Here is a 22,480-nt window from a genome sequence, read left to right on the forward strand (position 1 = left end):
TTAAGCCAAGAAAAGGATGTCTCATAGCTAATGACTGATGTGGGGCATAGTCAGCACCTTTGCCTCCAGGGCAACTCTGAACTGCAGTTCATGCTTTAGAACTCCCACCTATGGGTCAGGCAGAAGCTACACTTCCTGAGACCACATCATTGCTGAATTCTTGAATCCCTTTCCTATCACATCCAGCTTTATTCCCCTGCTTACAGGGTTTTCCTAAGGAGCGCTAGCTCAGTCAATTACAGTCAGGCTTGGCTTCTAAGAAACCCGACTTAAAACAGATCTTGTATTTTCTGCTGTTTTCATTTCTCACAGAACCTAATAAAATTCTGAGAATGACATCAGTGCATAATAAATATTTGCTGAATAAAGAACAGACATAAGAGTTATAGAAGAGTAGGGAATGCTATCCATCAACAATATTGTGAAATACCAGGTGATATCCTCACATTAAGGGTACTTATTTCCAATTTATATAAATTGGGTAAAAATGACAGAGTAAGAATACATAGGCATACATAATTATTTAGTTTTTATTTTATGGGTAAATCATTTAAAATTTTTATGAGTCACCCTTCCTAAGTGCATATTTGCCACCTTTTAAGTCTATAATACAAACAAATTTGGTGAATTAACTTGAGTACTTTCCGTCTCATCTTAAGACCCTCATTAGACGCTGATGAATATGCTAAGCTGTAGCTTCTTGCTATCTCCCCTGACATTTAACTTTAGTCACCTGACCACACAGGAATGCTGAGAAAGAGTTTGATTATTTGCTGAGATTGTACATGTTAAACCGAATGCACATGATGTGATGAGATAAATCATAAGAACACTGCATGCTTAGTTGGTAGCCCAGGATTATAATATTTGGTTCCCTTAAGACAAATAGTCATTTAAAAAATTTATATTCCCTAGCCAATACAGAGAGTCTTATTTTTTCTAGTTATTGTATATCTATCTCCTTTTTCTCCCATTCTTTTTATGCATCCCAAAGCTTGTCACTCAGTGTCGTGGAAAATTTCATAACTTTCTTAGATGTCATCTGGTGCACCTTTTTTTTCAGTTTGGTCTCATGCACTTTTAGGTTTTGTTTTCTCATTGAACTTTTCACTCTATTAACACCAGTATTACACGTTTCTTGTTACATGCTTTACGATCATATATCCATGTTGAATGGCCAATAGAAGATTCCTGACTTATTAGAAAGTTTATTATACCCATTTCAATGTAATATAATCAGGAATTTTTAATCTCATTAGTTTTATAATATTCTTTCAAGTTTACTCTTATGGCACGTCAGTTACATATTATTTCAAATATTGGATTGGGAAGTACTTGCAAAATCTAGATAAATGGTAATTTTCTACAGAGTTTTTGATTTTATACACAAGGATTGTCTAATGTATTTACCATTGACTATGTATACGGTTCTGTGGGTAGAAAGATGTGTGAGAAGTTCCCAACACTCAAAGACCTCATTATCACCTTGAAGGAAATCACATACATGTGCACACAGGTCACATTAGCAGTAGACAAGGAGTTATGAAAAAAATAATTATCTCTTTGGTACTTACAATTGTTCCCCATTGCTTAAATGATCAAAGAATTATCATAACCTGGGACTTGTTAACCTCTAAAGTCTTTTCAGTTTCTGCTTCTCATGTTCACTTTTATCTCAATTGTTATTTAAAAAGTAACCCAAGGCCAGTGTAGAAATGTATGAAAAATACAGAAAAATAGAAGAAAGTGAAAATTTCCCTTATCACATTACCATGGGAAAACTACCATTAAAATTTTGCTATGCAAGCTTCTGGCCTATCTCTATGTATATTTAAAGCTACCTGGCTGGGTGCAGTGGCTCATGCCTGTAATCCCAGCACTTTGGGAGGCCGAGGTGGGTGGATCACCTGAGGTCAGGAGTTTGAGACCAGCCTGAGCAATATGGTGAAACTCCGTCTCTACTAAAAATAAAAAATTAACTGGGCGTGGTGGTGGGCACCTGTAGTCCCACCTACTAGTGAGGCTGAGACAGGAGAATTGCTTGAACTCAGGAAGTGGAGGTTGTTGAGCTTGCACCACTGCACTCAAGCCTGGGTGACAGAGAGAGACTCCATCTCAAAAAAAAAAAAAAAAAGAAAAAGAAAAAGAAAAGCTACATTTGGTAACAACACCAAAATACAGTCCTCTATTTTTTAAAACCTAAATATAGTTACCAGCATTTCCTGTCTCTTTGGATACATTTTTGCTATTTTATTATCCTATTCCATTGCATAGATGCTATACAATTTAACTAATTTCATCAGTTAAGATATTTAGTTTTTATCTAACTTTTCACATGAATCGTTATGCACATATCTGCTTATTCTTACAAATAGATACCTAGAGGTGAGATATTGACAAAAAAGAGATTGAACTTGTTTTCATTGTCTTATTAGTCATTCATAATTTATTTTGTCCAGAATGATGCCTTTTCTCATTAGTCTACTGATAGCATTGCATTTTATCTTAAACTATTAAAAGATTATCAAAAATCTGTTTGTAGTTTATGAACAATTCACATTTCATCATTTGTCATTTTCCTGATCATTTTTTATTTCTTGTTACACAGATGCTTTATATTTTTTGTTTTTGTTGTACATTTAGGTATATATTAATTTGGGGTTTTACGCTTACATCTTTGAGCCATTTGGAGTTAAATCTGCATACGGTATATGAGATAAGCTTTGAGAGTATTATGTATTTTTGTTCTTCCTTTTGGTTTTACATATAGAAAGCAAGTTGTTTCAGCATGATTTATTGAAAAGATTATTCTTTCCCCTTAAATTGCTTTGACACTTCTGCTGAAATTCAGTTGATCATATAGGTGCAAGTTTTATTTTTGCACTCTTTATTCTGTTGCAGACATTTATTTGTCTACCTTTATGCCAATAACACACTATCTTGGTTACTATAGATTTATAAGAAGACTATTTTTTCTCTTCAGATTCCTTCTTGGTAAGTCCTTTGTGTTTCCCTGAAAATTTTAGAATCATCTTGTCAAAAAAAAAAAAACAATAACTACTGTGATCTTGATTGGAAGTGCATCTATAGATGAATTTGGAGATGGTTGATATCTTAACAATAGTGAGTCTTCCAATGCATGATTATGGTGCATCTCACTTTTAATTTTTCATCTTTGAGTTTTTAATGTACAGGTTTTCCCCATCTTTTTTCTTTCAATTCATCCCTATTTGATATATTTGATTCTATTTTAAATGCTATTTTAAATTTTAATTTCCAATTGTTTGTGTCCAGTACATATACATTTCATTAATTTATGTATCACTATCTTATATACTACGATTTTACCAAACTTGTGATAGGTAGTTTTTCTTATTATATTCTGTAGAATTTACTAGCATAGATGACCAAGCCATCTTCAATAAAAGACAATTGATTCTTCCTTTCTAATCTGGGTGTCTTTTTCTTTTTTATAGACAGAGTCTAGCCCTGTCGCCCAGGCTCACTGCAAGCTCCGCCTCCTGGGTTCATGCCATTCTCCCGCCTCAGTCTCCCGAGCAGTAGGGACTACAGGCACCCACCACCACGCCTGGCAAATTTTTGTATTTTTAGTAGAGACAGGGTTTCACCATGTTGGCCAGGCTGGTCTGAAACTCCCGACCTCAGGTGATCCGCCCACCTCAGCCTCCCAAAGTGCTAGGATTACAGGCATGAGCGACCGCACCCAACTTTTTCTTTGTTTTTTTTTCTTTGTTTACTTTTAAATCTATAATACAGTTAATTGGTTTCCGTGTACCGTGGCTACCATTTTCTCTCCCCTACCATGGATTGTGTAGGCTTCTTTACTGGGATGGTTTGTATTTGCCATTGTTGGGATACTAAAGGATTTACTGGCACATGACCAGTTTTTATTTGTAATGGTCACACTGGCAGGACTGCAATTTTAGTCACAAGCCCACTTTAGCACTACCCGAGACCCAGCATGGGTTACTTGCTTTTGTGCCCAGTCCCATGGCTAGTCTTTTTGTGATTGTTTAACAGAAAGGACAATTCCTCTATTGAGTGAGCCTTTATGCAAGGAGCCCTGATCCAGTTCTCTGCTACGCACAGTGCCTATTTTTTCTGCACAGGTTTTTCATTTTTTGTTAAATTTTTCAAATGGATACATAATAATTGCACATATGTTGACAATGAGAACCCAGATTTTAGGCCAGTGACTGATTCTGCATCTTTTGGCTTCAAATCTAGTCCACTACTATGGGTTTAAATTTCTAATTTCTGAACCCTGGAGATGAGCTTTTATTGCTTTTGCACTTTTACATTCAACTCAAGACATTTTAAATAAATTTCCCACTTTTCTCTGTTATTATACATTCACTTCTCTACTACTATTGATGGTTAAAAATGAAAAAAATTGTATCTTCCATAGCCTCCTACTTTCTAATAGCTGTGCATCCCAGCAGTGCACTGCTCTAAGAAAAGTTCAGCAAAAAAAAAAAAAAAAAATTAAAGAATCTCTGTAAAAACAGTGACTTTCAAACATGAGAGGCAAAAATTATTTTTTTCCACAATGTACTCAGTATTGATGGTATGGATAAAAATATCTCTTTAGAACTATTACCTTGAGAACTTAAGAATCTGAGATCATCTTATCTTAATTCTGTGTGGGAGGACTGCCTCTGACAAGCTTAATTTTTTTGCTCCAGATAACTCACCTCTCAACTTGTCAAGTCTCTGATGTGAGATCCAGTATTAAACAAAGAGTCACATTGAAAGACTTACACAGTGGAAGAGTTTAAAGTAAGGTAAGATATGACACTTGTTAATGGAAAAAAAAAAAAAAAAGTTTTGTAGCCTTAGTGATAATTCTACCTTTTATGAAAATAATTTACAAATGTGCTTTCTCTAATTTAGTCAAGACTTTGTTACAACTCCAGATAAATATGAAAGGAAATTTAATTTTTTTTACTTCCATCACAGTTCTTCAATTCTGCTTTTGAAAGATTGTATTATTTTAAAAACATTTTATATTAACATGAGCTGGAATGACAGATATTTGTTATTTAAACCCAGTTGAGTCAACGTGACAACACTGCCACCTTTTCATACAACAGAGACTATGTGCTTTTTGAAGGCTGTAAGACAACTTTCATTCATCTGACTGAAAAACTCAGGGGTCTGGCTTCCTGAAGCCTACTCTAGTTCCCTCATTCCCGTTGAGAAATGCATAGGTATTTAAACAGTATAGGTATCCAATTTTAACTTGATATATCTGTTGCTATTCTATACTCTACTTTGAATCTAGACAGCCATTGCTTATGGAAAAATATGCAATTGTATTGTTTGTAAGCAAAGAGCAATTATTTATCAACAGCTGTCTTGTCCTGCCTATAAAGCAGCTCAATATCTAGTACAAATTGGTCATCAGTAAATAATATTCATTACTAATATGTTGATAATTATTAGCAATATCATAAAAATCACCATCTACATTTGAGAATTGCTACTTTGCTAATATCCTTACCTCTCTTCCCTTTTGGCTTTATCCCACCCCCCTTTTCTTTTTCAAAATTTCTCAACCATTTTCTCTTCTCTCCTACTCTGCAACTCAATTCTTGCTGTAACTGGATGACCCAAATGACTACTGTAAATGTTTAAAATAAAGGTTCTAAAAGGTCAAGCCTAAATAATTATTAATTTTTTGTGTGTGCAATGGAATATATATTTGGAAATTTTGTTTTTACCTTATTTCTTATTTGTGTATGTGTCTATCTATGACAACACAAGCATTAAAGAGTATTGAGGTCAACTAATGGATGTTAAGTTAGTGCATGCAAGATTCTGGTGCACTGCTAGGCAAAAAGTAAAAATTAAATAAACAGCTGAAGGTGATGATAGTTGTAGTAGGAGTGATATGCCTTCGGTTCTTTGTGGAATTTGGATTTCTTCCAATGTTTAGATGCAATGAATCTATTACATTTAATAAGAGTATTAATGAATAGGTGTTATTAAGGAGTTTAACTCAAAAAAAAGCAACATACCGTAATATATTACCTTTTAAAAATAAACTCCTTTTAACTCCTTGAACTTCACACAACTGTGCCTTTCTATATATCAAAATAAAGAACTGTGAATCATCATTAAAAATGCTCCCACTTTGAAAAGTCTAGAAAGAACATTTTGAAAGATAAAAATGTTCTGAGCTAAGCCCTTAAAAATAAGCATTGTTTGACCCAGCCTTTCACAAGTTTGATTTTTTTTGTAGTCTAATAACTTACAAAATGCCATTTTCCAAATCTGAGCTGTATTTTGAGTTTCAGAAACTCAAATGAATGTCTAAAACAACAAAACATATTCCATACCTGCTCCCCCCCAACAAAATCTGATTTCTCAAAAATCACTTTCTTGGTGAGGTCTTGTCTTGTATGTCAAGTTCTTGCCGGAAGCCAATTTTTATTGCCAGGTTATAAACCTCTAAAATAGTAGCTCTATTATGAAAACAGACACAACCTTAGCCATAGTGATATGAATGGCACAAGTATAATACAGTGAACGCAGCATCAGCCATTAGCTCGAATAGCTTGATTTTGCCCCATTGTTGCTCATTGTCCCCTATACATTTGCTATAATGCCTGTGGTGCCTTTCAATACTACTTAACTATAGGCTGTCCTCCAGGAAATGTCAGGCAAAGCCACCTCTGGTGACATGCAGACATGTGCTAGTTAGCACTGGTTTGTCACTGAGATACTAACTTGATACACGTACTTTTTTTTCTGTAAAAAAATATACTCCTTTACCAAAAGAACAGGACCCCCCAAGCTATGTTGTAATATGAAGCTGCTGACTGATCTCATTATAGCCTATTGTTTTCAGGTAGTTTACTAATGCGGTACATGTCTGAACCAAAATGCTGTTTACAGAGTATAGGGGTAAAAGTGTTATTTTTTTCCCTTTTTTTTTTTTGTTTTACTTAACTCATTCTTTAAATCTTGATTGTGGTGGTGCTTTAGTTGAATGTGTACCATTATATTAGGGTTTTGCGTAATGATGTGATGGATAACAGTCTAATCAGGCTGAATTATAAAATCTCAACCCCTTGGTGAGTTATCAATGTGGACAGGGGCATCAGGCTACGCACACAATAAGACCTTCTTAAGACTGACTCCCAGAATCCCCCAATAGGTGAGGAAGAACTATCTGTCTTCAGGGTAGTAAGAAACTCTTCAGAAACATGCTGAAGATAATCAGAAAAACATATTCATAAGATTTCTGGCTCATAGCAGTAGCTCTAAACAAAGACAGGCACAGTTTAATAACAGATATGGTTTTCCTCATTTCATTTTAGATACAAAGACATCTAAAATGGTGGCAAATTCATGTAAAAGACACCCGCTTCGGCAAAAATAGGCACAGCACTTTGCATTAACAATACTCATTGTTATGGAAATTTTCAGCTGAAGTTGCTGGCTAATAGTGAGAAGATTAGTGAATTCTAATAAGATCTATAAATATTTATGTGTGGCTAATAATTTTATGACAATATATCCAACATCCTAAAAGTAGTATCTTCATAAATGTGTATGCAATAAGTCTGAATAAAACAAATCAAGAACATTATTTTCTTTGCTATTACCCTGTTTGATATGAAATCAAATGTTGGCATTTTAGGTGCATCTGCTTAAATTTTAAAGGATCATGACCTATGAAATCAGGATATAGTGAAGAAGATCACATGACTGGTTTTCTCCATCTTCAAAATAGTCTAACAAAATGCTTCAAATAGGACAAGAGATTTCCAATTGTAATCCAAATTATAAAAGAAGTCATAGAAATTCTCCCTCCAATCCCAGGAACACACTCAAGAAATCAGCACCACAATGTCTGAATTTACTGAAATTCCAATATATACCCAAAAGTCACATGGTTTAAGTATAGGAGTGGTGAAGTAACTGCCTAAAATTGTAGGTGAGTGCATTAGAGTTTTGTCATTGCATTAACAAATCACCACAAATTTAGCATCTTAAAGCAAACTCCATTAATTATCTCACAGTTTCCACAGGTCAGAAGCCCAGCTGGTTCAGCAGGGTCTCTGCTTCAAGTCTCAGAGGGCAGAAATCAAGGTGTTGGCAGGTCCATGTTTCTTTCTGGAGGTTCTAGTGAAGAATCCATTTACTTGTCCATTCAATTTGCTGGCAGAATTCAGTTCCATGTAGCTGTAGTACTGAGGTCCCAGTTCTTTCTGGGCTGTCAACCGAGGGTCTTTCTCAGCTTTAGAGGGCTCCTGCATCTTTTGGCTCATGGCCTCCTTTCTCCATCTCCAAAGCCAATAACAGCAAGTTGAGTCCTCCTCATGCTACATTTCTCTAACACACCCATGCACGCATGCACAAGTGCGCGCACACACATACACACACTCTTTGACTTTTCTGCCTCTGGTTCTTCTTGCACTTTGCTATGCCTTTACAGGCCCATGTAATTACAGTGTCCCACCTGAATAATCCAGGATTATCTCCCTATACCAGGGTACCTAATATTCATTCCATCTGCCAACTCCCTTTTGCCACAGAAGGTAACATGCATAGGCATAATGCCGAGTGGAATGGTGGTGGTATATCAGTCTGTTCCCACATTGCTATAAAGAACTACCTCAGGCTGGGTAATGTATAAAGAAAAGAGGTTTCATTGGTTCACAGTTTCACAGGCTGTACAGGAAGCATGGCCTCAGGAAACTTACAGTCGTGTTGGATGGAAAGCAAAGGGGAAGCAGGCATGTCTTACATGGCCAGAGTAGGAGGAAAAGAACCAGATCTTGTGAGAACTTACTATCAGGAGAACAGCAAGGGGGAAATCCACCCCCATGATCCAATCACCTCCCACCAGGCCCCTCCTCCAACACTGAGGATTACAATTTGACGTGAGATTTGGGTAGGGACATAAATCCAAACCAAAGCAGGGGGCAAGTGGGGGAGATCATAGAAACCAAAATGCTGCTTACCATAGAGAGTATTATGTTCTTATCTTTAAGTTACTATTACTTTCTTCATAACATGGTTACGCAAAAAGAAGCACTCTAATTTTTATAAGCTAGGTAAAATAAATGTTATTTTCCGAATGAGTTTCCAAAATTTAATTTGATCAGGATTATACTATACTCAGGTCACCTAGTTCAACAAACTCATTTCCTTTCAACTTTTATCCTCTACTAGAATACCACACATGTGCTCTGGAACAAAATGTGAGCACCCACTCTCATTGTCTTTGAATAATAGAATTTTAAATATATTTCAAACAGACTGTGAAGACATTATGGGAAAGCACCATATCTTTCATAGTAATTTCTTGAGCAAAAATCAGGATGAGAGAATTGCTCTGTGATCCACATTCTGCTAAAAATAGCACCTTACACTATGAAAATATTTACTTGAAAGTCCATATATTTTATAAAACTTGATTCACAATCAAGATAACACAGAAATCTATTCATCAGCCTGTGGCTATCTCTATTATATTTTCTTAGCTATAAAAATTTCTGCACAAGGTGGGCATGGTGGCTCACACCTGTAATTCCAGTACTTTGGGAGGCCAAGGCGGGTGGATCACTTGAGGTTGGGAGTTTGAGACCAGCCTGACCAACATGGAGAAAACCCATCTGTATTAAAAATACAAAATTAGCCGGGCATGGTGGTGCACACCTGTAATCCCAGCTACTCACGAGGCTGAGGCATGAGAATCCCTTGAACCCAGGAGGTGGAGGTTATGGTGACCCGAGATCACGCCATTGCATTCCAGCCTGGGCAACAAGAGTGAAACTGTCTCAAAAAAGAAGGAAAGAAGGAAGGAAGGAAGGAAGGAAGGAAGGAAGGAAGGAAGGAAGGAAGGAAGGAAGGAAGGAAGGGAAGGAAGGGAAGGAAGGGAAGGAAGGGAAGGAAAGGAAGGAAAGGAAGGAAAGGAAGGAAAGGAAGGAAAGGAAGGAAAGGAAGGAAAGGAAGGAAAGGAAGGAAAGGAAGGAAAGGAAGGAAAGGAAGGAAAGGAAGGAAAGGAAGGAAGGGAGGGAGGGAGGGAGGGAGGGAGGAAGGGAGGGAGGAAGGAAAGGAGGAGAGAAGGAAGGAAAGAAAGAAATCTCTGCACAAAGAGATCTCCATGAGACAGTAAAAACAACTCAAATACTGCCTTTAGCAACTGACAATAACCTGGCTTGCATGGCAATCTTGCCATATTCCAAGCAAGACCAACCAACCAGAATTATGTTGGTATGGCAGGTAGATAATATAACAGTTACTGCAACCACAAGCATGGAGAAACTAGAGGGAAATTCCCAAGACAGTATTTCCTGTTCATTTCACTCTGGCTTTCACATCCATGGGAAAGGGAATGTAGGTGGCAGACTATGGTGCACTATCAACTGAAAGTGAGGATTGGAAGAAAAGCATCCCAGTTTGAACAAGCAGTAATAACAGATGCTCTTCAGGGAGAGGTTGCAAAAAAACAAAAACAAAAACAAAAAAAAATTAGAAGATTTATTTAATAGAAACAAGTAATCCCTTTGTGGGAAAAATATGGCCTTTTCATTATGTATTTGAATCATTTGGATTAAAAAACAGAGGAGATGGCTACAACTTGTAGGATGAGGCTACGATTGTTTTTATTGCTCTTCCAGAAACATTTAAGAAAGATAATTAAACTGAAATTTAAAATTAAACTGAATGTGTGTGGGTGTGTGTGAAGCTATTTCCAATCCTGAATTTTTTTCTCCTACCGGAAGAGCGTCTTGGAACATCTCTTTTGAAAGGATTCTGCCTCTCTGAGAATAGTCAACTTGACAAAATCTCAACTTTTTATGTGACATGGAAAGTAATTATTATTGAACAGACCTTAACATATTTGGGGGGTATACAGAAGATTTGTTGAGACCGACAATTATAATTTCTTTCTTTGTCATGAGAACTGTGAGATATATTTCATAATAAAATAGATTAACACTCTATCTTTGAAGATTGTATTTACAGTAAAAGCTACATTTGCTCCCTGGGTATTTTTACCACCTATTCAAAGACTAACATATGTTCTGCTTCTCACTGAAGTTTTATAAATAATACTCTTGATAACAGAGGCCAACTATTGGGTTAAAGTTGACCAAAACACATTCTTTGTCAAGCATGAAAACCTTGCCTTGACCTTTACACAATTATTTTTTCAAATGAAGAATTAATGTTTTCCAAAATAGTCATACAATGATGTGGGAACTGTATTAGTTTAAGGTTAAAAACTCCTGACACTGTGAATGAGATGCTTATTTTCTAGTATTCATTTGCATGATTAAAAGGAACTCCTTCCCTAGCCGAAATCTGGGGGCAAATGGTCATGGTATATATTCATAGTAACTGTTTATAATGTCTTGCTTTTAAAATTTAGTGCATTCAAATATTAGTCAAATGAAAAAACATAAAATCATGTAATCTGTGTTAGAAAAAAATTACCATAAAGATAACTGATGCCAATATTTTCTCCATAGCATGGTCTATCTAAAATTTTCCAGATCCAATTTGATCCCTCGCATTCCCCTAACAATCATGGAAAAATTACAAGCCTTTGACATTTTTAAGTAGTTCTAATTTTCAGAAAGGTTTTCCTTATAGTGAACCAAAATATGTCTTTTTGCTTTTTCTCTGTTTCATTGGAGTTGTATAGGTCTAAGGCGCCTTTTCCCATTACAAACAGCTTCAAATATTTTTAAACTCCTTTGTCTCTTGAAGTTATCCTTTCTCCTATTTAGGCATCCCAATTGCCTTAAAAAATTTTTTTATTCATTCATAATAATTGTATACATTTATGGGGTACATTTGATATTTTTATACATGTATACAATCCCGCTGCTAGGCATATATTTATTTTAATCATCTTAATCCCTTTTAAAGATTTCCTAATCCTCCATCTTTATACTGGAAGCAGGGGTAGACAAATCAGTTGAGACCTCAGTCTTTGGAGTTGGTCTTGTCCAGCTTTGAAATCCTTTTCTGCTCCTATTTACATTTGTTTGGATCAAAGTGGTAATTTTATCTCTCTGACCCTTTATTTCTTCTGCCACTTCTACAACCTTAATCAATGTAAGGTGAAACTCTTGAAGCCTTCCCTCTCTCCCATACTATCTGTTTAATCTTGAGTAAGACATATATCATTTCTGAGTTCTTAAATCTTCATGTGTATATGGAAATAGTGGAGTTGCTCTGAAAGATTACCAAAGATAATTTGCATAAAATTCTTTAAAAGAATTTCTGGAACAAAGAGAGCACTGACAAAATATGAGTGACTGTTTCTGCCCTCCTTTTGACCTAATCACATTTTTCAATATCCCTGTCTTTCTTAGCTAGAGTCCTCTAAAAAAAGCAAAAATTAACACAGTGAATCAAAAATTAAAGTGTTGTAATCTCTTTGGAAGGTGTAAGCCCAGGGTGGAGAGGGTGAGGGGAGGAAAAGCATGAGTCTGTTTCTGAGATGCCTGCTGCTTCCCAAGAGGCCTCAGAGAGAGTGAAGGGTGCACAGCCCCTGCGTTTGCTCTGCATGTGGGACTTCACTGGGCTCACTGCAGGGAGAATCATATCTGGAAGCTGGACACGGAGGGGTGAAAGGAAGAAAAATTAATCTGCGTGGAGATCTTTAGTCTCCTGGTTCTCATTTGCCTTCTATATCCAGGTGGTTTCATCTAGTTCTCCAGTAGCTGCTTAGGAAGTCAGACGTCAGGTTTTGTGATGTGGTGTTTCAACAGAGTACAGAAGTGAAGAAAAGTTGTTTGTGTTGGTTAGGGCCAACTAAGAAGAACTAGGAAATCTGAGAAACCACTAAAGAATGCCCTATTCATTGCAAAGGTTATCCTTTCAGAATTTCCTAAAGATAGATGAGACATCAGAAGAGTAAACTCCTTGTTATTGTTGCTATTTTGTTATTGTTTTACTTCTATTAAATTTGTCTAGAAATCACGAAACAGGTCCACGTTGTTAACTTTTTACTAAACATACAACCAGACCATTATTGTTATCATTTTAACATTGCTACCATACTATCCTATATCCCTCATCTAAACTCATTACTATTGTAGACTTTCCGAAATCTGTATCAAATTTATTTTTCCATATTGAACACTCATTTATAATCTCTTCACTCTAATAACTTGAACTATTCCTTCTACCTAAGACTTCTCCTCTGAGTAAACTTTGTCAATGATGTATAGAATACATTCTTTCAAAAATTTGTGAAAGACCATTTCTGAGTCCTCATATCATCTTTATGTGGAAATAATGAAGTTGCTGTGAAAGATTATGAATGATAACTTGCATAACATACTGAGAAGGAATTTGGATGGTATACTCAAACACTTCTTTAAGAACAAGTTACGGTGTCATCTTCTTCATAAAGTTGTATCATGCCCCTAGGTGGAAGTACTGTTTTTTCTTTTTACATAAAAAAGTTTTGTGGTTAGTAGTCTGAACTGAAGATTTAGAGCTATGAGGGACATCATGGAAGAGTCTTCTAATACTCTATTGACTCCACTCCTCACCTTTCTCCTCATCTAAGATCTGCTTCTCGCCTCATAACTTTCCAGCAGCTCTGGGAGTTTAGTATTCTATTTCAGCCTCTGCCCAATAAGGTTAAAATGTGAACCACCTATACCATTTTAAATTTTCTACTAGTTATGTTTTAAGAAAAAGTTTTAAAAGAGGCAAAAATAATTTTAATGATATATTTTATTTAACTTGATATATCCAAAATATTAATATAACATTCCGCCATATGAAATTAATAAGATATTAGATGACTTTTCCATACTGTTTTTAAGATTCACTGTGCATTTAATACTCACAACACATCTATATTTACATTAGCCACATTTCAAGTGTTCAATAGTCACATTTGACTAATGATTACCATAATGGACAGCACAACTATGCTGTAAATCATTTTATCTCTCCCAAGGTCCTACTCTCAAAACTCTTACAGTCAAATCTTTTGAATTGCTTTTCTGTTACACATGGTTTTTCTCCCTAATTATTCATGAGTTATATGAGGGGAACCCTATGTCCTTACTTATTTATTCATTTATTTATATCACGTAGCTAATTTAGGATTTGATACACATTTACTAATTGATTAATACATGATGCTAGACTTTTACAATATCCCTTGTCTATTCCCAGATCTTTTTGTTCTATTTTCTATGCTTTCTTTAGATTGATTGTGCCTTTAATCTGATCTGCCAGGATTATAACAATTTGGGAAATAGTTCAGTACAACAGAAATGGCACAGAAACACGTGTTCAAGTGTTGGATCAACCTGTGATAATCTATGTGGTTTCGCAGAGTAACTTATCATCATTATACCTTTGTTTCTTAATCTGTAAAATGACAAGCATTTATAAATTTTCACCACAGGAAAATTTTGTGATCATATTAAAAGAATATATGTCAAAGTATTCCCAAAATTTTAGAGCATAAAAGCAATGGAAAAATATATGGTTTTGATTTTTCTGTTTTGCTTTCAATATGCTGCCTATATTTTTTGGCTTTTGCCTGAAGTAGAACATTGTGCCAGTGGTTCACAATGGCTTTTAAAATCCCCTTGTAATTCACAGTTTGTAATTTTGAGCCCAGTAACTTATAAAACCACTTGGGATTAGTTTTTCCTAACTGTATTAATTTACTTGTTTACACTGAAGCTTTATTTTTCCATGTCTTACAGAAGGGTAGTAGATTCCTGAACTAGCTAAACACCGTTATAATGTTACCAAGCATTTTAATCTTGGGGAGAGAGAAGCAAAGAGAAATTTTTTAAAATAGAAAAGCACAATGAATATATTTGTGAATAATTACATTTATTACAACTAGAGAAATAAGCTTTTGTCAAGATTAACACCCATTGCAAGTCAATCTTATCAGAGTTCTGAATTCACTTTAATATTTTGGTAAATTGATTAGCACTGCTTTGGCAAAATTTCAATTTTCGTAAAGCCCTGAAGCCAAGGAAAAATAATAATGTGAATTTTTTAAAACAAAATTGCTCCTCTATTTTTCCCCTTAGATGCAAAAGTAACAGAAATGTAGATTCCCATCTAAATACCCCAGCATTTTCATGTTTGCCAGGAAATTTATGTTTATTTTTAAACACAAAAATATCAAGAGCCATTTGGCAATCCTAAAATATGTATTCAAACACACACACACACACACACACACACAAAAACAATAAAATCCACCTAATGAACAACCTTTTGAACACCACACCTGCTCAATTAGAAAGATTCAGGGCAGTACATTTCTCTGCATTCATGCAATGGCTGAGCCGCTTAATCAACTTCAATAGTGTTTACTCCAGTACAATCTTCGCTTTTGCCTGGTATGGACAGATTCTCACACTTCTGTAAAATTTCTCACCATGAAACCTTTTGTACATTTTATGCAACCACCTGATTTATTAGTACTATTAAATATTTAATCTTAACTTATTATATTTTGAAACTTAAGTTAATATTCTCAGGAATAACAATTTTTCTAAGCCACTCTGAAATGTCATTATCATCCATAATATTGTACTTCTGCAGTCAATAGTCCTTCCATTTTTAGTTTTTTCTTTATGATCTCTGCAAGTTAAGAGAGCTTTCTAGCACCTGCATACATGCAATCTATTTTTCCCCTCCTCTCAATTTTATTTGAAGAACTAGTTTTGATCATTTCTGAGTTCAGTCTTTTGATGATATTATCCTGGTGCAAGCTGGACAAAGCCTATGTTTATTTAGTTTTCTTCCACAGTAAGAGAAAAAATTTACAAAGTTAAAACTGTTAAGATTATAGGTAATTCACGGAATTAAAACACACATATATACAGAGAGCGAGAAAATAACAAGACGCATAGTCTCCGATTTTTCCTTGATGATAGGACAATATGGCACTTCAACCTATGGCATTAGGGTCCTAAAGCCAAACTAGGGGTCAATAAATATCATGAACCACAACCAACCCGAATTTGATTACTCGGTGGTTATAGAGCTGAGACTCAAAGCCTCTAAAAAGAATCCTAAGCTTGTGACATTTACAAAGCTGTTTCTAAAGACAAAACAGGTATGAAAGGTCATGACAGACTAAGGCTTTAGGGGGCAGGAGGCGGGAGCTGTTCATCCACAGGAAGATTAAAGGATTCAAAGTTGTAGAGAACAAAGTTGGTAATTTTTCTGTACACAAGAGGAGATATTGTTTGTGATACTTATATCTGCCATGAATCTCAAGGCTGAAAATAAAATGATTATGGAATAATTTATTTCATTTGAATTCATTTTATCAGGCCCTCTTTCCTTTATCAATTCATCCTATGAATCCCATAATGAGAGCACATGGGGAAATATGAGAGTGAGAAATAAAATGAGCAAGCCCCGTATTTTTGTCTCCATGTTTATTATGATAATTTGGGTAGCATATTACAAGCTGAAAACTTATACTGATAATTCCATATAGTTAGACTTCTTTGCAAGCATGCATTTCCCTGTTTTTTTCCCAATACTTACTGATTTTCTTTCCACGTGATCCAAGGAAGCTGCCTTGGGATGGGATCACTGACCTAGATGTTCATATTTGAAACTGGTCCCACCTCCAAGCTTTTATCTATTTGTGCAAAAAAAAAAAAAAAAAAAAAAAAAAAAATTCCACTTCCCTGCTTACACTGGTCTGAGTCATGTTTCCAGTTACCAGCTGCAACCAAATGAATCCTAACTGATCTCTCAGTATGAAGCTCTATGAAGAAGGAAATTAAGGTTACAAGAGAATTTAAGCTTTTCTATTTTTGTAACTATACTAGTATTTTTAAATATGCCATATTTGTAAAACTTTTAAGTTCTTGAAACCATCAAAACTGGACTTGGAACAAAAGTACCAATTTTTAAATTACAAAAAGTCTTGACACCAATTGTCATGAGCTTTTAATTAATGTCTCAAGCAGGGAATAACCATCAGCACATTAATTAGTTGGAATTTTCCTTATATTTGAATATTATCAAATTTTAACATTCATTTTAACTGAAGCCACCTGCTTCCACTGTATTAGTGACTATCATAAAATTCCCTTTTACTGCATAATCTTCACACTTCTGCATTTTTCAAAGCAATGTCTGTTTTCATATTTCAAAACAACTATATTTGTATTACATATAATATGTATGTAAATATTTACCTTATGGAATAAACATAAAGCATCATTTAGCCTAATAAAGCATTGGCCATCAAAATACAAACACAATTCTGTTTTAATTCACTTTTTTGAAATAAACATACATGAAAGAATTATTTGCTGTCCATAGGGAAAAATCACTTAATTTTTCGACAATTCACAGTCATTTTCTACAAAAAAAGAGTAGGATAGACCATAATCCTCTAGTTTCTCTTTCCAATTTCAAGCTCTATGTGCAAGAAATCTAAAATAATCTTGTCTTTCCAAAACTTTGCCATCACAGTCAACTCTTCAGGCTAAGGCCAACAATCCAAATACTTGAAATTATAAATAGTGAAACATTTCTACTGTTAACACTAGTCCCATAATAATCTCCACTTACAATATATATGTACTTTATTAAAAATTAGCAACAACAAATTAAGTCTTAAGACTACAGATACTTTCAGTAAACATTTGTATGCTGTCAACAGAATTTATGAAGAAAAGAGTTGTAAAACTATTTTAAAAAACAAAGTTACACTCTAAATAATAAAAGCTTACTTTACTATTGGCCCATATGCAAAAGCTGTAGTAAAGATGATTAAAAAGGAGAAAAAGGAAACAGTATTTGCATTCATTCTGGTAATAGAATATGAAATTAAAGCATGAAAGGATTAATGTTTTAAAGCTTGACTTGCAGTGATAAAGCTAAGGTATTAGAACAGACAACATAACGGTTACAGGATAGACAAGCAAAGAAAAAGCAGCAAATGCCTTAAAGATGAGCAAGTCAACCTAGAATGGAATTACAAAATGATTAATCAATACAAATGAGAAACTGTACAAGGAAAGAGAGCTTGGTGAGACTTCTTATGGGACTCAACACTGCAGCCGCTTAAAGATAATGAAAGGAGCTGAGCAAAGCCAAAGAAATGCTTTCATTCCGTGGCAAAGTCATTTGTGAACAGTTTAAATTACCCTAATCACCTCCCCTCCAGCCGTCAGTAGGCTCTGACTCTTTAGTTATTTAAAAAAAGGAGTTTGGGGAAATGAGTTCTGCGAATCTAAGCTGCAAAATAATTATACACACACCGTTTTAGCATTTTAACAATGCAATCCCAAACATTTGTTCTCATTAGAATGCAAATCGACTCATTTAATAATCCCACAAGAGAATTCCACCACACTCAGCTTAAAAAGCGCAATGGTATTCAAAATATTATTAATAAATGCCAAGTATGGAAAAGCCAGTTTGCTTTGCCAACAGCTCAAGCTAGATAAAAGAAATATACTTACATTTCCAATCTTTCTTTTTTTTTTTTCCTGACCAAATTTAGTTTAATTGAAATTTAACAGTTGAACTGGCCTGGGACAGACTTCAAAAAAGAAAAAAAAAAAAAAAAAAATCAAGGTGACAATCCCCTCTGTCTGGCATGTAAACTTTCACGCTCATCACTAAGTCACAGCTTGTCATGCAAGCCAAAGACATCCATTTATCCTGAGTACTGTCTAATTTCATTACTCTAAATGGTTGCTAATTGTCTTAACTCGTGGTAGACAGAAAACAGTTTAAGTTTGCCCTAGGTTGAGAATTTAGAGCCAATCACCAGAACTTAGGAATGTGAGCCTTCCTTTTTAAGAAGAGAGATTTTTTTTAAAAAACATACAAATTTGACCCTACACAATATATTGATTTTTATAGAGCTAGTATTGAAAAAGAAAAAAAATTGAATTATACATAGTCTGTATTCATATTAACATATCTAAAAAAGTTATTTTCAAAAATAGTCTTGTAGCCCACTTCTTAAATTAGGAATTACTTAGAGAATGGACATAATTTTTATAAAATTCAATCAATGAGTCACTAATTTTTCATTCAGACTTTTATATGCCAGACACTGTCCAATTTTATTACTGTTATTACCAATCCCCTTGCCCTCTCTCTCTCTGATTTAATTTCTTGGTTATATCCAAACCCTCCCCTTTTACGGAATCTCAAGGAACTGTGATGATGACTAATCACTTTTTCTAACTCATCATAAATGCACTAAGGAAAGGATTTAAAATTTGTACACAGAGGCAAGTGACTAAAAATGCTTTTTCCTTCAGAGTAGTGTCTTTTTAATAACCTGAAAGAATGAAAAGAACAGATTTTCAGACATGAAGACAGGTCTTTAAATAATATCCATATTGTTCATTCTTTGTGAGGAAGTCAGGGTAGGAGAGTAGATAACTTTACTGAGCCATCAAAACCAGAAAGAAAATACACACACACACACACACACACACACACACACACACACACACAAAGATAACAAAGATACATTATATGTTTCAGGATAAATCCCTGACGTATTTCCACCTAGTTAGCAATAATCAAACATAAATATTATTAAGTTACAAATAATAAGACGGGTTCCTATCCAAGTCTCCTAAAAAACAGACACTCAAATTTTGTCACACCTACTCAAAATGTGGAGCTAATATGGTATAGATGGTTAGATGGTTTATTTTGTATACACATTTATAGATGAGAAAAAGTACTCAAGGCATGTTATGAATTGAATTGTGTTCCCCCAAATTAATATGTTGATGCTCTAACCCCCAAGGTGACTGCTTGAAGATACAACCTTTGAAGAGTTCAACAAGAATATATGAGTTAATAAAGGTAGGGCTCTAACCCAATATCACTAGTGTCCTTATAAGAAGAGATACATCAGAGTAATTTGAGCACAGAAAGACCATGTGAGGCTACAGTGAGAAGTTGGCTGTCTGCAAGCCAAGGAGAGAGGACTTGGGAGAAACCAAACCTGCCAACACGTTGATCTTCCAGCCTCCAGACTTCCAGACTCCAGAACTGACAGATTTTTTGGTTTGTGCAGCCACCAAGTCTGTGTTATTTTGTTATGGTAGTCATTCTGACTACTATCGAGTGTCATATTTTTCTCAAATTCCTTCCAGTTTCTGTATGTTCCTCAGGCTATGCACATAGATTAGCAGAAAAGACAATATTCCAAAGGGAAGACAATAGAGAAAGAATGAAGACTTTTATTAAACATAGGGTTTAGAATGGTGTTCAAACTAGCAATTCAGGAATCAAAAGATGTGTAATTGAGATTAGGTGAAAAATGACATATACTTATCTATTTGTGGTAATGGTCTAAACATCTCATTCTCCAAAGCAGTTGAATGCTAATTCTCAAGTTGAACATAATCTGATGTTTGTTTCTTGGTTTTCTCTGAACAATAAACTTGAAGGGGTAGATTAAGACTAAGCCCACCTAGGGGCAACCCTAAGAATTAAAGGGAACGAAAAAATAAATGGTTCCCTTCTTTGACAGCTAATGGCAGAACATTATTGTAATGTAACTTAAGGCAAGGCAAGAAGAATGTTTTCTTGACCTAATAAAAGAGAAATAAGGTGGTCTCAGAAGAAATAGTTGGAATTACCATTCTCCATGGTAATTGATATCAGTAGTTACTCTCATTGTAAACTACTGAATATCAATGAGCATTTATCTACTGATATTAACCCAGCTGTTAAAACACATCAATCTCCCAGACTATTCTCTCAAAGGGCATTTGGATGAAGGAAGAACAAAAGACCCTAGCCCAGTGTCTCCCTGCATACTGGCAAATGCCAAAACAGAAGTGACTGTAGATAAAGCAGATGGACCCATGGTGATTTGTTTTAAGGGATGCAGTTTTTTCAAATTCGATTCCCTTCTTGATGTGTATCTGTGTTACGTCTGCTCTGAAGGTGCTGTTGTTTGGGCATGGAGAAAGATAATTTTTGAAAACTTTCAGAAGGGAGGATGAGAGTAGGTCCTAGACGGAGACTCTGAAAAAACAATGGATGACTGATGGTCACAGCAAGAATAAAGGAAAGATCAAAGACAAATAGCCTACTGTGAGTTTTCTTTATCTACTTGTGATTTCAAAGAAGATACTCTCAGAATTGGAAGAAACTAAAATGGTTGTTGCTAATTGGGGGAGTACCCTGAACTGCAGTGCTGCAAACCAGGAGATGAGAGCAAGAGGATTGATTTCAAAAAGCTAAACTGCACCTAGTGCCTCCATGAAGTATTCTTACTAAAACATGAACCCACGAAAGTTTCTAGAGCTAATATCCATTAACAAGAAATATGAGGGAAAGGAAATGCAGTAAATACCACCACAAGGAAGCAGAGAGAGAGAGAGAGAGAGAAAAAAAAACAGAATATGAAACATTCTGGGATGAATGAAATATCGTTAACTTTGATAGATTGGCTAATGGCACTGGGGCAGTAAGTTTGATCTTAATTATTTTTATTTTTATTTTTTAGAGATATACGCTGAAATATTGGGAGATCTAAATGCCACAATGTCCGGAATTTAGTTTAAAACACTTTAGTAAAAACAAGGAAAGATGATACATAAAGTCACAAAATTTTTTAAAATGTTGATAGATGTTCATCTGGTTTTTAATAGTTTATAAAGTTTTTAATAATAAAATAGTGAAGCTTAGCTTAAATAATAATATATAATGAAATAGTCCAAAGTTTCGAAAAATCACTAGAAGGCTAAATACTTTCCAGGCCTGCCTGAGTTCTCTATTTCCTGATGGGATATATTATCAGATCAAAAGAACATGGCAGTGTAGGTAGATTGGATTTAAGAGTAGTAATCACAGAAGTAAACCCTGGCAGTGTCCATCCAATCATTATCAAGAGGGCAGGACATCTTCGATTTGTCCAAGTGACAAGAGGTGTCTATTCTGAGATAACTACAGGACAGAAATATCAAACTGGTTAGCCACACGGCACTGCTGGCAGGCATTTTTTGGTTGTCACAGTGTCTTTTAAAATATTTTAATTCATTGACAATACTATGTTTAAATAGGAGATTTCATGTAAACATTCTTTTTTTTTTACTTTTCCTGAAAAATCAGGATGATATGGTTGTATTTTCTAGTGTGGTCATCAATGAGACTGCACACTCTTCCAACCTTAAGCCCTTCATATCTGAGTTTACTAACATGGGGTTTATACATGTACCAGCTCATAAAGCTGTTTTCAATATTAAATGAGGTAGTGAATGTAAAGCATCTGGCACAAGAATTGGCATATATTAAAAATGGTAGCTGTTATAATTATCAGAAGTATGGTAATGGTGGCAGTATTTCATGAAATTTGAGTATTTTTTGGTCTATGCAAGTGAGGTGTTAGGGCAAATCAATAAATTGCTTTTCAGGCATGATTCATCTTTCTGTATTGCTTGACCAGAAAAATATACATTGATCAGGTAAAAAT

The 22,480-nt window shown here is 35.0% G+C and overlaps 1 protein-coding gene and 1 long non-coding RNA gene across 8 annotated transcripts in view; one reads left to right on the top strand and one right to left on the bottom strand.

The window, feature by feature from the left end:
- The window catches only part of LOC105480824 (teneurin transmembrane protein 2), a 3,943,693-nt gene that overhangs the window by 3,111,875 nt on the left and 809,338 nt on the right, over positions 1–22,480 (bottom strand). The window lies entirely within an intron of this gene.
- LOC105480830 (uncharacterized) overlaps positions 4,711–22,480 on the top strand; it is a 179,830-nt gene continuing 162,060 nt past the window's right edge. The window contains exon 1 of the long non-coding RNA XR_011624162.1: positions 4,711–4,805. This is a non-coding gene — a long non-coding RNA (uncharacterized lncRNA). The remainder of the gene's footprint in view (positions 4,806–22,480) is intronic.

The sequence above is a fragment of the Macaca nemestrina genome, chromosome 6 (genome assembly GCF_043159975.1).
Source record: "Macaca nemestrina isolate mMacNem1 chromosome 6, mMacNem.hap1, whole genome shotgun sequence".
In the NCBI taxonomy this organism is placed as follows: Eukaryota; Metazoa; Chordata; class Mammalia; order Primates; family Cercopithecidae; genus Macaca; species Macaca nemestrina.